General features: G+C 46.2%; 2 protein-coding genes across 2 annotated transcripts in view; one reads left to right on the top strand and one right to left on the bottom strand.

The window, feature by feature from the left end:
• LOC143366758 (trypsin-1-like) overlaps positions 1–16,728 on the top strand; it is a 356,002-nt gene that overhangs the window by 130,599 nt on the left and 208,675 nt on the right. The window lies entirely within an intron of this gene.
• LOC143366727 (protein O-mannosyl-transferase TMTC1-like) overlaps positions 1–16,728 on the bottom strand; it is a 187,481-nt gene that overhangs the window by 20,496 nt on the left and 150,257 nt on the right. The gene's annotated exons all lie outside the window — the stretch shown is intronic.

Here is a 16,728-nt window from a genome sequence, read left to right as displayed (position 1 = left end):
AAAAGCAGGCAAATTAGTTAATTCCTCCCCGGGAAACAGTGACGCGAGCTGCGCGCTGGAAATTACATTTTTACAAAAGCCTCCCGCCAGGTCGCCCCTTTATTCCGCGGATATATTAAAAAACGAGACTTCGCGCAGGGATTGAAGAGCGCGACGATTTAGCCGTCGGTTAATTTCGCCGGCCTTGTCGGCTTCCGAAGGCAATTTAGAAGAAGCGTAGTTAGCGGAAATCTATTACGGGCGGGCTGCGCGTTCTGACAAAAGTTTTCTTAACTTCCTGACGGTGAGCGCGTATATAGTCTGACAGCGACTCTTTGAAGCGGCGCAATTTTAGGTAACATCGGGCCGGGGATTAAAGAGCAATATTATATTTCTGCCGGGAAGCTGCCGCGATTCAGGGAACTCCACTTTTCCGGCGGAAGCGAATTTAAGAAACTGCATTCAACTTTGCTGTCGAGGGGGGCGCGGGCATCCGAAAGATTCCTTCGGGAGAAGGGATCGCTGCGTTTCGCAGTAACCACGATAACGGGAAACGATAGCGTCCCTGATTCAATATCAGCGACGCGAGATATAGAGGAGCGGATTTGTAGAAATAGACAGAATCGTGACGAGCGTCTGATGAATGCGTGCTCCGATCGCCTCGATTCCTTTTTACCTAAAAACAAGCGGCTCTTAATGAAGTGCCACGTGAAAGCGATCCCAGCCAGCGATACATAATTACGAGGGAAAGGAACTCGCGAACAACCGGTCCGAAACGAGACCACTTTAAATCACCGCGCTCGACTTCCAAGATTCAAATGATTTTCCCGTGCGCTGGGAGCCGACATGAAACTTCTGCCTCGCTGTATACGTCTAAATTGCTTCTAAGCATGAAACTCTGTGCTTAATAAAATGTCACTCGCACCCTTTCGGCTCCCCACCCCGTTCGTGCCGCGCAGTCAGCTACAGAATCGTGCTGTCGCATGGAGAAGCGGAATTTACGTATCCGAAATCCGCTGTTTCTCGCTGGAGCAGCACGTTACCGCCGCGTGGAAGCTTGCGTTAACACGATCCCGATCCAACCTGCGAATTGTTTCGGTTTAATCAACGGAATAGTAGTGTTGACTTCAACCATTCCGCACAAAAACGGACCGACTTAATAAGTTTGCTGAGAGCCTTGTCCACATTTCTTACGCTTCTGCGTAGCCTCAAGGCCGGAGAACACAATTACCTATCATTTTATGAATAAGTAACTACCAGACAGCAATAAAGTAATCCATACTATCCCTCAGTTCTCTCTGCATCCAATTTGCCTCTAACTAGTGTTCCTGATTTCTCGATATTGTTCGCATCTCGAGAAATCAGAAATCAGACTATATTTCTCGAGAATTTTCAAAGAATTAAATCAATACTGCAAAATTTATATTTTTGTAATAATGTTGATAATATTTATCTAAATTTTTATTCGGATCTAACTTACACAAAACTTGTGTAAATGAAAAACAGATATTAAATGTAATTGATAAATTTATTTAACTAATACAAAATGTGAGCAAGGAGAAACATTACTGTTTTGTTTTAAAATAGTTTTTTAAAAAGCACAATGCGTCTAATGTCGCGTCAAACAATTGCATTATTCTTCGTATGTATTGCTAACATTTATTACAAATTGTATTTGTGTTTATATGTTCACGATTAACTAGTAGCACACAATTTGAAGTAACTGAAAATTTATTTCCGAAAACAAATGGGATTTATAATAATTTTCCTACACTAAAGTTTCTCGAGAAAGTTTCTGGAGAAATACAGTAATTTCTCGAGAAATGAGAAACAAGATATTATAGAATTCTCGAGAAGGAACACTACCTCGAACACTCTGCAGGAATGAACACATAAGGAATAAAGATCCATCGCGGAACCCAGTGATATATCCATCATCAGCATGCCGTGAGATCGACCCCTTCAGCTTCTCTCCGTTTAGAAGAAACCAAGTGACATCTGCACGGCCACGTGAACCAACGAATACCTTGGACCCTGTGACATATGTACCGGCAAATTGACTTTGCCAGAACGTCGGCGAAACGACGGTGGCCTTATCGCGCGATATTCGATATTAAGAAGGGGTGTCGCGGGTGGCGACGCACGGCTGGCCGCCGTAACGCCGGCTGGGGTATTAGGGGGAGAATGGCGGGCGGAAGGAAAAACCGGAGGACAATCTGACCGGGGGTAGGATATCCTTGGTCTAGTTGCTTCGTAACGGTGTAACTGGTCCGCCAGGGGTTGGCTGCGAGAGGGCTCAATAAGGGAGGCGAAGTCGGGATCGAAGAAAAATACGGAGATAGGATTCTCGCGCGGGTTACACACGGCTGGAACGGAGGAAAGCGGATAACGGGGACAGAAAGGAATCCGACGTGAGTGGATCGACCAGCGTCGAAAAAGAAAAGTATAATCCAGACGGGTATTCCATCGCGTCTGTGATGCATGTTCACGCTCCCGCGGCGAATCCGTTTTATTCGACGCGCCCGGGATGGATCGTGCGCCTCTTCTCCTTCCTCCTCCCTTCTTCTTTTTTTTCTCTCGTCCGTTTATCCTCCGAAGAGTTTCATCTATATTTAAGTCGCCGGCAACAATATTGATTCCCGGCTGAAATATTTCGACGTCCAACATTTTTCGGACGTTTCCAACGATTTACTGCCCCCGCGGAAAGAAAACTGTGCCAGGCAGACGAATTTATTCGAATCCGCGACTGGTTGCTGCTTCGTCATCCGATCTGTTCAGCCGGAACGTTGGGTTTCAACAGACGAGGGTGGCTTTTGAATATGTAAGCTCGGAAATTTCGAAGTAGAAATTCAGGGTTAATTATATGGAATGTTTTTTTTTTTCAAAGTGGAAGGGAAAGAAGTGCGAAAGAGCCACGGTATTCTTTATACGATTAACAACCCGTAAATCAAACGCCACAGCCTCGAATCCCGTTAAAATTATCGTTGAATTAATCTAAAATCAAACTTTACATTGTGGCGAGATAAATGGAGGGATAAGCTCGCCCCTGATTATACCCCATCGCCATTCACCCTCGCCTGGCAATATAAAACAGTTCCCGACAGCGAGATGTATCAGACTTTTCCGCGAAACGTCGATGAGAGTGCCAGTTTCTCGTGAAATACGGTGACGTTAAATCACGGACAGGCGAACACACTTGAAGCATGATTTAGCGATGATTTCGGAGCGACGTTCCTCCCCCATTCGATTTCCTTAATCGCGAGAAACGTTGGACGATTCGCTTTCGGCCGGGTTGGGAGTTTCTGTTGGAGGACGCGTGTGGCGAATACCAGAATGGGGAAGAAAAGAGTTTCCGCGACACAGTGCGTGAAGCGCGAAACGAAGTTGCATCTTATTACATTACAGGATTGGGGTAGAACCCTTTCGGCGTCTTAAAAGGGAGGGATACTCGTCGCAGAGGCCGCCACCTCTCTCCGTGCTTGTATTTTTCAGAAAGTGGATTCCTCGGAAAACGCGTCGCTCCTGCCGCAGATAAAACGCAATCCCTGGGAACTGCTAAGGAAACGTGCGGGTGGAATGCGCGGAGGAAGCCTGATGGAAAAGACGGTTGCGTCAGGAATTGAGATATCGCGCGGAGTTTCGCGCGGAGATTCGGACCGCGGTCGGATCCAGGCATCAAAAATGTATGGCATGTGAAGAATTAAAGGGCGGAGCACTGTGTTTCGTTCTGCTAATGTACCTTGAATGATTCTTTAACTACCGACTCGCCAATCGCCTTAAACGACACGACAAAGCGGGAAACTGTCCCGATAATTTTAAATAATAGAAATTGCTTCTGGCACGAGTTTAAAATTAGAACCAAAGAAGCGAGGCAGGTTCCTCTGAACCGTTTGTACGCAGAAAGTTGGAGATGCTTGAAAGGCTTCCTTAATAGGTTCAATTAGAGACGACTAACTACGTTTGGAGAGAAAGCTCCCAGTAAAATGCTCCTTCACGATTTCTTTCTTATACGGTAAACGGCACAATATTGCCGTTGCACGTGATACTTTTCCGCGGAAAGTTTCTGCTTAAACATTATTTAAATAACAATATATATCTTAGTTAGCTCTTTCGCTTGGAAATTACAGATTTCGAGGCTATTAAAAGTGTTTTCTTTTTATCGTTCCATAGATAGATGAGGCGAAGTATTCGAAGAAATCCTCGCTTTCTGAATGTGAATAGTGAATATTACGGTGAAAACTGTTTGTTTCATGTAAATATGTTCCTAACGACATAGTGTGGTCAGCAACAGGAGTTGCTGCGCGTTTGTCTTTTTCAGTTAAGGCGTCGCCGTCGTCGTTCTTTTTGTTTTTTAACGTGGCGGTCTTCGCGCACTTCTTGCTCATGGCGTCACGGCGTGCCACGCGTGATTCTGTTCAATTAATTATCCATTTTTTAACAAACAATTATTTCGTATATTCCCAACAATTGTGCGTGGCAGGTTGTTTTATTCAATAACCCCAACACATAGATTATTACACAACGCTCGCAGGAATGCTTCAATTATCAGTTCAGTTACAAACGCAAGGATTCCCTCGGGTCTAATAACAATGTATTATTAAATGATTGCCAATTATTCTAAGCAACCAATTATTGATGCAAAACGTATCGAATTGCGTGAGCAACAGCCTGCCAACCAAGGAAGTAGAACTCGATTCTCCAAATTTCAGACATTCTACCAGTTAATTTAACGCCTTCATTAAACTTCCTCGTACTACTTCCTCTTGAAAGATCGCGAAGACGCGTAGCACGCTCAGGAGAATAACTCGCGATCGAGTTAAGAGAAAATCAATCGACAGTCGCTTCTAAATTCGCTCGGACGTTCACGCGAGCGCAAGCGCGTCAGCGTAGACTCAAGGAGCAGCGATTTCAACAGGGAATTCGCGCTACGGCGAAGCTTCGTGGCAGCGGCAAAGGAAAGAGTATCCTCTGTATCTCCCATAACGTACTACCGCCTAATTTCGATCACTGTACTAAGCTTGAAGCGTCCCCTAAATTTCCTATGGAAAGCTTAGGAAGAACGTGAAGCTGACCTGGAACACAGTTCATGTGACACAAATTGAATCAAAAGCGAAATTCGAATGGAAGTTAGAAATGTCTGAAGGATCGAGCGATTGGAATGAGTGAGTCTCCGAAGCGTGAACTCTTGTGCCTATTTTACTATATTCAATCATATTTTTTCATCATATTAATAAACTTGTTCTTTTTACCTTGCGATCCCTGTGAGTTAGCTTTAATAATAAAAAGAATCCTACATGTCTAAACCCACGGTGAAAGTACTTTTTGCCTCGTCAATTTGCCAACAGGAAAGTCAACGTGGCCGCGATTAAGTCGACAGACATCAACATCCCCCATCTTCAACAGATGTCCGACATCCTCCGCGGCACGTTGGAAACCAAACACGGTTCGACTTTCGACGAACCTTCATATCTCGTGATCTGACCAGCAGCATCGCGGGGGAGGTCTGCTCAGGGCTTCCCTCTCAAGCTCCGACTGCTTACGTTCGCCCGAAAATATCCTCGGGGCTATCCGACTCGCAGCAAAGTTTTAATTAAAGCCGCTTTGTTGAGTGTTCCGAGTACACGGCCACTCTTTTCTCCCCACCGTCCCCCGGGTCCCCCTGCATTCTTCTTTCGCTCGGGCTGATAAAGGCTACGGACACGAAATCTTTCCGCGAGATACGATCGTCCGCGGGCAATTTAAGAAATTGTGGCTATTAAAGCGTGTCCTGGGATTTCTCTCGGTCATGCGATCGAACACTTTTGTTCCGCACGCTCCGTGCTTGTGCGGCGTTGCGCAGTTCGTCGCCTGGGACGAGGGAGAACGATCCAGGAGCGCAGATGCGGGTGGAACGAGTCGCTGGGATTGTGTAAACGAGCTTCGATAAAACTTCTCCGCGCGACAGATATCGCGAAATATAATATAAACTTATATCGGAGGGTAGCGGGAATTCTTCTCCTACTTTCTTGCACCCTCCGAGATACCCCCAGCGCTTCCATGTTCGCGAGATTACAATTGAATCCCCTCTTTCGTACGTACATGTTTGTTTCTTATTAGTCCACCTAAAGTGTCCTCTTTCAGCCGTCGAAATCACCGTCAGAGGAAGCGCTCGCCTCGAGATTCCTCCAAATGACACGGTAGGAACATGCGGTGTCGAAATTGGCAAGCAGAGGGGAGTGAAAGATGGAACGGTCGGTCTCCGGAGAGGGTGACGGTGGAAACCTCGATATTTACACGTCAGAGGATAGAACCCCGGCGATGTAACCGCAAGGGTGCCTCCAACCAGCGGCGTCTCTTTATTGGATAATAAATAACCTGTTTCATTTATAAGAAGGAGATAAAGTGCGGTGGAGTATGTTAGATCTCTACCCCCACGGCGCGCCCTCTTTGCCCGCCATCTTTTCACCAGGGGTTGGGTAAGGGTTACCCTGTTCCTTTAATAGTTATTTAATGTCCCCGCTGGTGTTTCGCTGACTTTGTGTTTCGTGTCAAAAATTTTCAGATCGTCGCTGTGACAAATGGACGGTCGTAAATCATCTTGTGTATTTTAGACAGCGCGACGTAACACGGCCAGGCAGGAACGGCTTGTTACGTGTTCAGGGTGGACAGACGCGAGCGGCCACACTTGCTGGACGACGGCGTAACAAATTGTCCGGGCTGGTCATTTCCTTCGGAAGAGCTGCGGGGTGGTTGCTCTGTTTCGCAGCTGCTGGGTGGTGAGGAGAGTTTGGCTGAGTTAAAGGCAACGCTTGTGTCTTGGAAGTCGTCTTTTATTAGGAGATACGAGTGCGCAATCTTTATAGATCGCGCTGTCACATTTTTCGCGATTCCCTGTTTCGATAAATATCTTTGAATTATTAATCTGGTGCTACAATATGCAGTCTGCTCTGAGCTGGGCACAGTAGTTCGCTCAGGCAAGTTTAAGTAGTAGGATCCAGGGAAACGTATCAAGTCAGACGCTGCGTATCTCATTGATCGACCCACGCGCGCACGATCCTTTCATTAACTCCATCGATCCCGTTTGCAAATGGATTTAGACAATATGCGTCAGCTTGATGGCAATATCCCGCGCGCGGGAAGCTTGCTGCTCGATGGTAGTTGCGCGTAGTTCGGTTCTTGCAGGATATCCTGCCCGTAATTTTCGATAGACCGAGTTTATGGCTGCAGAGGATCGTAAAGTTAAGGCAACGACAAAGCTCGGATAGAAGGACACAGTGTGGGTGAGGCGAAGCAAGAACGAAGAGAAAGGGGCTATCGGCTGTACAGCGGGTCCGACTTCCCATTAAAGCGCTATAATGGTATTCCGCGTGTCGGGGGACGTACTGGAATTGAATAAAAGAAGCTGCTAATTTAACTGCAACTCGCAGCTCATAGGTTGCGAAACACTTCATTTTCTCGGTGTTCGCGAAACGTAAGCAGTAGTAGTTAACCTTACAGAGTAGTAGGTAATGCATTTGTTCGTACAAAACACTTTATAGCCTCTTCTTTACCACAATTAGAACTAATTCCAAGTACTTTTTCGAGTACATGCTCCTGGCGAGGTGTGATGACTTTAAGGGGTCATGCTCAGTCAGGAGGCCGAAAAAAGGGTGGTCTTTGGAAATTTTTTACTCAAAAGCTATAACACATTTCTCAGAAAATCTTTTTTCCTTTTAAGGATCGCATCTTGTACCGTGCATCGTAATTTTTTCATTTAAAAATATTTATCAATAACTAAGTTATTGTCCATCACTCGAACCTTCGACTTAAAAATATTTATCAATAACTAAGTTATTGTCCATCACTCGAACCTTCGAGTCATGGACCATAACTTAGTTATTGATAAATATTTTTAAACGAAAAAATTACGATGCACGGTACTAGATGCAATCCTTAAAACAAAAAAAGATTTTTTGAGAAATGTGTTATAGCTTTTGAGTAAAAAATTTCCAAAGACCACCCTTTTTTCGGCCTCCTAACTGAGCATGACCCCTTAAGTACTCAGCTACACCTATGCTTTTAATTTTTGAATTATTAAAACGAGGGACCGTTAATTATTGAGGATAGTAAAAATATCGATTCTTCCATTCGAGCCGATGAAGTAGTGTGACGCGAACACCGAGCATCAGCACGTATAACGAATGTGTGGCCGCGCTGCGGGATAATAGCGCGGCACCGTGGAAACAGTGCGGCCAATTTATTCACCGGCGTTTCCGGTGGATGAACAATACCAGCCTGTAGTACGTTCGCTGGTCTTTCCTACTACGGCGAGCGCAGTCCCATCATTGTTCGAAAACGACAATGATCTATTAACTCGTGGGAACGCCCGCCAAAGGAGGGCTTATTCTCAATTGTCTTCCGATGATAATTGTCCATCTCTCCTTTCGATTTCTCGGTCGATTATTACGTCGATAATACGTCCAACTTAGCGGTCGACGTTCAATTTCTTCGACCGTCTTACTAGTGGAGCTTAGATTAAAACTTGCAGGAGAATGCTTACTAAGATCATTCCAAGATAACTCTTAAAAGCACCACCAACGCGTAAGGGTTGCTTTTCGCTCACCTCCGCTCAGCGAATGAGTTGTTACTTTTACTTAGCCACCATTCTGCGGTACCAACGTTCGAGAATTTTCCGTTTCAGTTTGCAGCTCGCATCTTCAGTTTATCGCGGCGTGATGGCATTACGAAGCATTCCACTTTCTGTCTATAAGAATATTGAATTCTGATGCGAGAAGGAACTGGTCCCCAACGCGACATTTCCCTCGACAGCTGAAGACTTAAGTGGATCGCGTGACATCGAGAGATGCGTGCCCACTCCTTCAACGATTGCGAGCTCCAGCAAAAGTACGAGAAACTACTTAGCGATCATTGCAAGTTCCCCTGTCGGTAAAATGGAAACGAATTGACCACAGTTCCCTTTTGTTCCCCAGACAGGCGGGCTAATTAAAAAGTTCAAAACCGTCGGCACGGTATCGACGTTTACATCAAAGTTCCTTAGCGATCAGTCCAGGCCACCTTCGCCGAACGTCGAATACTATCTCGTGACGAAAATCCGAGCACCTTCGTGACGAGCCCCCGAGGCAATAACTGTAAACGCGCCCCAACGTTTTCCAATGATTCGTTTCCATACCAAGGATCGCAGTTTTACGATCCACGGCTGCGATGGAAAAAGGGAACCGTGATCTGTGCCGTTTGCATTGTTGCTGTTTCAGTACCAGACAACGGACGAAATAGATATCCCCCCCTTCTCGCCGGGAATCTTTACACGAGCATTATGCAGCCTTATATTTACGATAATGCATTATGCGATTGCGATTTTATGACCACCGCGCTTTTACTATTATCCGTGGCAGACCGTAAAACCCTGCCGAGGGCTGCTGTGTTTAGATATATGTATACCGAGGCCCGCTGCAAATCAAACTGGAAGAGAATCTTCCGAATACGTTGATCCGCAGTAAAAATGGCGGACGCTGTCGCTCGTGCCGGGTGCATCCCCGCCGCGCTAATGCATCCGGATTTATTGTTTATCGATCGTCACGGGGCGCGATCGACTCAAGTCTTTGGCCATCGTTGCAAAATAGCCCGGCGAGATTCAGCTTTCTTATGGATGAAAGCAGGGCGGTTTCGAGGTGCCATTTCAGCGGGAGGAAATAAAACAGTAGAAGTGGAAGCCGTAGCAGTGAACGGGCATCTAAGAAGAAGGCACTTGAAACGTGTACGTTCATCGCAAAGCTCAACCTAAATAACAGAGCACTTGACAGAGCTCGCAGAATATTTATCCCCCGTGGCAGGACACGGTTCCTGCAAAAATCACGCGAAAAAATCAGGATTTCAACTTTAAATAGCCGCCATTTTGTTTTAACTTAATATTTCGGAAAATTCTCTCCGCCAACCTGAGGATACATTAATATACTAACGAAATCTATTTTGTTTTTTGATTTTAGATAATCTGGTTCCGAATGGCAATGCTCACCGCAAAACCAAATTTTGAAAAATGCTTCTTGGATGTCGCTTGTTATTTTATTATAAACTTAAATATTTTTCTACGAAAAAATTACCAAATGTTCTTTAAATGTTGCTCTTTTAGACGCAAAAAGTTTCGTAAAATTATACGCTTCCGCTTCTTCAAAAAAAAATCACAAATATTCGCCTCTTTTCGACCGCCTGACTAGGCATAACCCCTTAAACGAACGCTCGCAGAAAGCGTTGTTTGAAAAATATCGACGGGCGTGGACTGCCCGTTCGAAGCCTGCGGAACGTGCGCGAGCTGCCACGCGAAGCGCGGGTGGAAGGGAGTCCTCTGGAAGAGGACGGACGGGAACAGGAGGACGCGATAGAAGGAGGTGGAAGAGAAGGTCTGAAGGAAACTCGGCCAGCTCTCGCCGGGCGAATGAAAAGCAAACAGGAGCCGCGGTCTTTCCTCGATCCTGTGAGCACTCCATCGATTGACTACCGCATTTCTCTCGGTCCTCGGCCTATTTCATTCCTCCCTGACAATCCTCAAGACACTCCTCGCCATTCTTTCCGCGAATGCAATAACGACCGTCGCCGGAGAAGGGTTTCCCGTGGGCGCGTGCAACTCGGGCGTTCTTCGCGGCGGCGCTCAATTATTACTGGCGCGCACGGAGCGGAGGTCAATCTCGGGCTACTTTAAATTACTTAGCCGATGTGCCAGGCTCCCGCCGGACCGGGAACTCAGGCGGAATGTCTCCTCGGGGAAATTTCGTGCGGCTGATCGAAAACTAATTCGTCGCGCGCGGAGGAACGTCAACGAGGAGGGATACTCGCCGAGAACGCGAGGGGATACCGTAGACCGCACGCGATAATAAAATGATAAACGTCTATCGCGATAAACGCCAGCCCAGCCGCGCCCTCGCGTCCTGTTTTCGCCACTTGATTCGTGCGGGCCGCGGAGCACACCGGAATTTATTCATTGCCTCAATGCAAGGTCCTGCGATCGAGCGACTGCGGCATCTGGGGATCGTGCGCGCCCTGTCGGGCGAAGTTCGGTTAGGGTTTAAGCGAGGTTAAATTGATGATCCGAAAGGAAGTTCCCCGGCATGATGTTTTTCAACTATGCATTTCGTGGGAAATTGAAAGAAGCTGAATTGTCTTCGAGCTGACCGCCCTCGATTGCTCTATTCATTCTTGGATAAACTTACGGGACCGTGCAATTTCTATAAAAATCGCTCTCGAACGCGGTCCGTGGCCCGTGGAAAAACGTAGCTGAGGAGCGCGAGGAGAACGTGTGGCGTGTCGATTTGCCGAACGAAACAAGCAGGGGAAATTGGCAGTTAGTCGAAGGTTCAATTTTTCAGAGCTAATACCGCTCGGTTGGAGAAAGCTGGGCGGGCATGTAGAGGGAGGGGTGGCGGTGGATAGAGCGACAAAGAAAGGTCGAATGGAACGAATGGGACAGTCGGCGAACTCAGCCTAGGAAATGAGAGCTACAAGCCAGCGAGCTGGACCAGCGAGAGTGTACAGTCCAAGTGCAATTTTCATCCGGCTGCAGTCGTTCCCCGACACTGCAGCTGCTGCATCGTTTTTACTGTCTCCCTTGCCACCACCCTCGTTGTCCATCCCTACTTTTTCACCGCCCTTTGCCACGTTTTCCCCTGTGTTTACCGGACTGATTGCATTTTTGCGAACAAATGTCGCGACATCATGGCCTAGCCGATGATTTCACCGAGGGGTCGAGGGTTGGAGGGGCAGGAATGACGAGGAGAGTGTTTATGGTGTTTCGTGATATTTGCAATTGGAGATGTTGGAATTTGGGGATATAGGGATTAGAAAATATTATTAATATTTTTTTATAACTTTTTCTAATGGTTTAAACAATTGATAAAACTTTTACCATTTGATAGATCTAATTAAAAGAAATAACTTTTGTCTTGAAATTTCTTTCCTATATCTTACAGATTGCGAGTTGGAAAATAAAATCGAAAAATAGCCGAATCTTCAGGGGTTAATTTCACCCCGTTAGCGTGATTTTGGGCAGCAAAATAAAATTGCGTTGTAATCAGGAGGAAATTCCCTACATATCCACAAAGTTTCAGAATTTTTTGAATTTTCAGGTTCGAGATTTTCCCTTGTCAGGGAACTTCGGAATTAGGGACTCTAGAACTTGGGGGGTCTGGAACTTGAGGGCCATGGAAATTTTGCAGCTTCACTAAGACTCATCCGTCGAGTTCTGAAATGTGTTGCATAGAATTTTCAGAATTCACGCACTGAATTATATTTCCACCCGAAGTCATGCTACGATAAAGCATAGGTAGCAATGTCAGTTCCGCCATCGCGCGCAATATCAGAGCACCGAATTCTTTGACGACCAGTTTTCTGTCTTTAATATCCCGCGCTGCTGCCGCGTTCCACTGGAAGGATCCAATTATTTTTGCATTAAATCGTTCCCATCGGCGAATTAATACGTTCCGCGAACGCGAAATAAATCTTGCCTCGCGCTGCCTCGTTATTCCGCCGAAACGAAGGATTTTTACAATTATTTATATGAAATATACGTCCCTCGCGTCGTATCCACTTACGCTTTGTTCCTCGTTTATGTAACGATTGATCCATTCGTGCTCTGCAAACTGACGCGCTCCCAAAGCGCAGCGGTGCAAAACGACTGCCGGCTGCGAATTAAACCATTCGGTGCTCGCATAGGAAATAAAATTAAAAACCACTAGCACGAAAAATAAACCGAACCCTGGCGACAGATAACTGATATCTTCAAGCAGAACTACTCCTACTTCAATTATACAACTAAAGGCAGTCTCGGAAATCAATAATCTAATACTCGACCGCTAATTTTCATTCAAGAAAAAGTCCGAATGCTCCCGGTAGCAAATTCATAGAACGAAAGGGTACGTGGAAACGCTCACGGTTCAACCTGGCGCGTCCCTATCGATTATCGCGCCACCGGGACGATTCAGAGGGTGATCGAATCCACTTTTCGTGGGCAGAGGAGAGGAGCCTGTTCGCCAGGCGAAGATACTCCGATTTTAAAATGAGGTGCATTAGCCTCGGCCAGAGTAGAAGAGCGTAAGAAGTGGCTTGCGGCTTGCAGGCAGGAAAAAAAGATGCAGGAGCGAGGGCGGAAAAATGGCGGAACGAACGAGCCAGGGGAGAGCGGACGGAAGCAGGCGGGACAGAGAAGAAAGAGGAGCGAGTCAGGTTTACCACTTCATCTCGCGCATACCAGGGCTATGGCTAATTAATGCACGTTTGTTGGCTTTCTGCGGCATTGGTATGGCTGTATACGCGCGCCGGAAAGATGCGGGGAATGGTTGAAGGGAATTCCTCGCCGGTGGCTGGAATGGAAATTTGTAGGGCGTCGTTCTAAGCCTGGTACCCACGCCGATAGAATTTACGCCGCTGATAAGCGAGAGTGGACCGTGTCGACGGTCTCGTGCGAAATAATTAGCTCGACACAATACGCCACTTATCTTCCGTCGAGGAAAATGCATGGAAATAAGACGAGCACCCGGCGAGTTCATCTCGCGAGTCTCCTGAAAATTTCTGCAGTTCGCGGCTGTGCAGCGCCCTTTATTCGGGTCACAACGGAGCGGGAATTCGGATAACGAGATAGGCACTGTGGGAGCCTTTGTAGAAAAGAATGTGTGTTGCGCAAATAGAAGGCACTCTCGGGCGCTCTTCACGGCGCGCCGAAACGCGGTCGGTGAAATTCAGAAAACGCGGGGTACACGGTCTTCGCAGCGGTATTTAGAGGTTGCGTGATTATATCAGGGCTTGAAACGGTTCCGAAAATAACTGTTTAAAGCTGTTATGTAAGGGTTCTGATTAAAACGGTTATGAAGAACCTTTATTCCAAATAACTGTTACGAAGAACCGATATTTCCAAGTTTTATCTGTCTCGGTTACGGTTCCTATTTCCCTCCTCATTTCGGTTCCATAACCGCTATTCTTTCGGTTCTATGTCGGTTCCGAAACGGTTCTAGAATTAATTATTCTATCGGCTTTTCCCTAATTGATATCATTAATTATTATTGTAGCAGCAGATTACTGTATATGTGCATATTTTTTACAAAATCCCTATAGAAAATGGAGAGAATTTATACATATCATTAATTTCTAATAAAGCGTTGAAATAAATAAATCAGCTACATATTTTGTACATTCACACATACTGATTTATTTATTTCAAAGTTTTATGTATAAATTTCCTTCTTTCTCTATAGGGATTTTGTAGAAAAATGTGCACACATACAGTAATCTGCTGCTACAATAATAATTAATGATATCAAGACATACTAGATAATATAATATAATAAGTAAATTCTTTTGAATTTTTTATTTCAGATGATCGACTTTCAAGCAGCAGTGGTCACCGCAGAAGCCTTTTTTTAGAGAACCTTCGAGTGATGGACAATAACTTAGTTACTGTTAAATATTTTTAAATGAAAAAATTACGATGCACGGTACTAGACGCAATCCTTGAAAGGAAAAAAGATTTTTTGAGAAATGTGTTATAGCTTTTGAGTAAAAAATTTCCAAAGACCACCCTTTTTTCGGCCTCCTGACTGAGCATGACCCCTTAAACGAATGCTGCAATCTCGTGTATGTACTGAAGTTGCTAGAATGAGAGACTAAGTTCAACCTGAGACCATGCTTATACTTGATATATATCTTCGAGACTAATGAAGCTATCTTTAATGATAAACAGTTGGCGGAGTCATAATTCGCATTAGCATGCGTGCCACACAGAAGCTACAGCAACTTGCTGCGATCGGAAAATTCACACGGACCGTGAATTCTAATCCGCGAATTTGCATGCAGTGCCTCTTCGAAAAGTAGAGTCGCTTTCAGTAGAATCCTTTCTGAAGCTTCGCTCAGAGTAACGTGCCAAGTCAGCCGTCCCATCACACGCTCCCAATCTTGGCGCTGTTTTTTTAATAAACCCCTATACACACGAGGCATCTCCTCCATTAATAAACATTACCCAACCCTAGCCTGGGGCTGCACAAAAGAATAAACCATAAAGCCGCGCGAAGATTACGAAAGAATCGTTCGATTAAAATTCTTCAGCGCTTCGTAAATTCATCGGGACACCTTTCACACCCTATGAAGCTAGAGAGCCACCTCCCAGCTACCTTGTCCTCTTCATCTCCGTGTATCCATAGTCATGAGAATCTCACTGGCTGTATTGGAGGTGGTCCAATCTACAATCGTTCGACGAGGATCTCCCTCGCTAAGATGTATTCATGAAACCGTTCGTTTTATCTTCTCCTAAACTTCAACTGAATCCGCTAACTTCGGCGTGTAAATGTGAAACGGGCGAAACGGCGGACCTACCCTGGATCGCCGTGACGAAAGACATTACCTTCCCTTCGTAAAATGCCCCCGAGGAAACGGGAGAGGCTTTTAATATCGGCCATTCAGAAGTATACACTCCCGAAGAGTAAAGACTTCATGCGACCGCGGAATCGCGGGAAGTATTTAACTGCGAGATCGCGACGATCGTGCCTGCTTTAGCTGATCCACGGATAGCTCCGAGGCTCTTTAGAGCACTTTTATACCGTTTTCTCATATCGAATGTAGAATTTCGAATCTCGAGGTCTCGTCGAGGATGCCCGCGCTCAAGCTGACGCGACATTTTACGAGGGAAATTGATTCCCGCGCGGAAATCCTGTGCAGTGATATCCCGCGCGCCGCGGAGCACGCCGCGAACACTTGATTCCTCGTATCGGCGAGATATCGAGTGCTCCGCGACGAGTTTTCGCGTGGATTTAACGGGGGTGTGCACGCCGCGCACACTTCATCGCGCTATCATGCTTGAATTATTTAACTGGATGCACTTTACTGCACCTGTAAAACGGTGTACACCGGGTGCGCGGATTAAAATTGCTTGCCGGGTCTGAATGCGAAGAAACGGGGCCGTAAGCGTTGGCGAGCAGTTTCAAAAATTCACGATTCGCTGCACTTTTCCGTTCAGCCTCCCGGCTCGCCGTTCCCTGGCGTGAAATTCGCATGGAGTTATGGCTCGGAAACGATATGCGCAGCTCCCGGAACTACGCGGGAATGAAATTAATTCTGTATCGTTCCGCGGACCTGCCCGTCAATGAATTATATCCAAGTGGCGGTATTAATACGTAACGTTACATCATTAGCTAATAGAGCGTCGATTTAATCTCATCCCGCATAAATTGGTCCCATCGTTGAATTAAAGTCAGCTCGGCGTTCAAGGCCGCGATGAAGAGATGGCCAGGTTTGCGCGAGGCCTGCGTCTGGATGAGGCGACACGAAACATGGCCGCCGCGATGGGAAAGAAACGGTGAGGATGGGCTGGCTCGTTCGGTAGAAGAAGAACGGGATCGGTTCATTGAAGCGCCGACTTCAAAAGGATTCGCGCGAACGGGGACGTGGAATTTTCATTATCGGAATACCAGTCGCTGTCAGTAAACCTCTTACCGCTTTGATAAGCGCGTCCTTCGTCGGGCGCAGTCGCCTCTCGCTAAAGAGGACACGAGAGCAAAAAACGATCGTGTAGATTTAAGCTTTCGCCCCCTTTCAGAGAGGGCAGACCGTCTCGCCGCGACGCCGAACGAGCGACTGCTAGCTTCGAGGACAACGATCGACTGTAGGCGACTCTGAATTCGAGGAAAAATTTGTTCATCAATTTCAGCAATCATACATTCTTTCGAATTTCGGGATCGCTATGTTTAGGGATCGTGACGTTTATAGGATCTTGATTGTACGCTTCGCTTCGGTTTCCAA

This window comes from Andrena cerasifolii, chromosome 3 (genome assembly GCF_050908995.1).
Source record: "Andrena cerasifolii isolate SP2316 chromosome 3, iyAndCera1_principal, whole genome shotgun sequence".
Lineage (NCBI taxonomy): Eukaryota > Metazoa > Arthropoda > Insecta > Hymenoptera > Andrenidae > Andrena > Andrena cerasifolii.
Note: the sequence above shows the minus strand (reverse complement) of the source record. Positions and strands in the feature narration are given on the sequence as shown.